A 1,123-nucleotide genomic window follows, 5' to 3' on the forward strand; every position below is an offset into this window, starting at 1 on the left:
TCAAGGCTTGTGTAGCCTCCCAGGGATTAGATGTTTATTTATTTGATGTAGGTATGGTTGTGTATGATGGTGTTCTCTCTGACCGGTTATGTCGAGGTGTTTATGTGTGAATGTGTACAACTGAGAATTCCCTGAGGTGAGTCTGTGGTGTGAAGGTTGGCAGATAGTGTGCGTTTGGATGAGTTTTTGTGTGGTTAGGGGTGCGGAATTTATCCTGGGCTATCAAGAGGCAGCTTACTTGTGTACTGGGTTTGTTCCTATTTCCCGCTTACCATCAGTGGTGCCCCCACTGAGGATTTACTGATTGCTCAGAGAACGGCGTGGTGTAGTAATATGGTGCCAGATTTTGAGTTGGTGTTCTCAGGTGAACAAGATGGCAAAGAGTGGATCTCAGATGTAGAGCTCTGGATGTTGTCGATGCGGATGGTGATCGATGATGCCAAGGCAAAGGCTATGCCGCTAGTGATGCGAGGGAAAGCCAAAGCTTGGTCGAGGGATTGGAAGTTCCTGATAGGCAGTAATGGAAGGTGATTTGAGCTCGGTTTGTCGAAGATTTCAAGCGAAGGCTGTCACCTGCAGAAGTGGATGCTCAATTGAAGGTATTAAAGCAAGATGTGTCTGAAGACTTCAGTGTGTTTCTAACCAAGTTTGAAGATATTTGGAGGCAACTAGCTGCCACTACCCAACTGCAAAGTGGAGATGTTTTCAAGATCGAGAGGTTCATGGCGTGCTTACACCCAAGGATTCGAGAAACAGTCGAAGACGGTGCGGATACATATGAAGTCATGGTCTATCTGGCAAAGATCAAAAGCAGAAAGGTGAAGCAGAAGTTGGAGCTGGGCGTGTTGAAGCCAGCAGATTATATGCCTGTTTGCGGAGGTAGCAAAGTGCTCCTTGGTCCGACCAATGGTGGTTCCAATTGTTTGAAGTGCAGTGCCTGTTCAGGTAAGGCCTATTGTTGGCTATGTTCCTTGGAGATTTCCAGTTTGTGATGTGCATGTGCCCAGGGTGGACGAGCTTGTCAACGAGGAGAAGCTCCATATTGCGGTGAATCAAGGTGCGGAATCGATAGCAGATGTGGAGGTTCCGATGCGGATTGAAGAGGTAAAGCCTGTGCTTGTGG

At 47.5% G+C, this 1,123-nt stretch overlaps 1 pseudogene; it reads left to right on the top strand.

Moving 5' to 3' along the window:
• Nucleotides 1-220: 220 nt before the first annotated feature.
• Nucleotides 221-822, top strand: LOC147457347 (uncharacterized; annotated as a pseudogene).
• The last annotated feature ends 301 nt before the right edge of the window (nt 823-1,123 follow it).

Source organism: Adiantum capillus-veneris, chromosome 5 (genome assembly GCF_014529385.1).
Source record: "Adiantum capillus-veneris isolate H3 chromosome 5, ASM1452938v2, whole genome shotgun sequence".
NCBI classification, from domain to species: Eukaryota; Viridiplantae; Streptophyta; class Polypodiopsida; order Polypodiales; family Pteridaceae; genus Adiantum; species Adiantum capillus-veneris.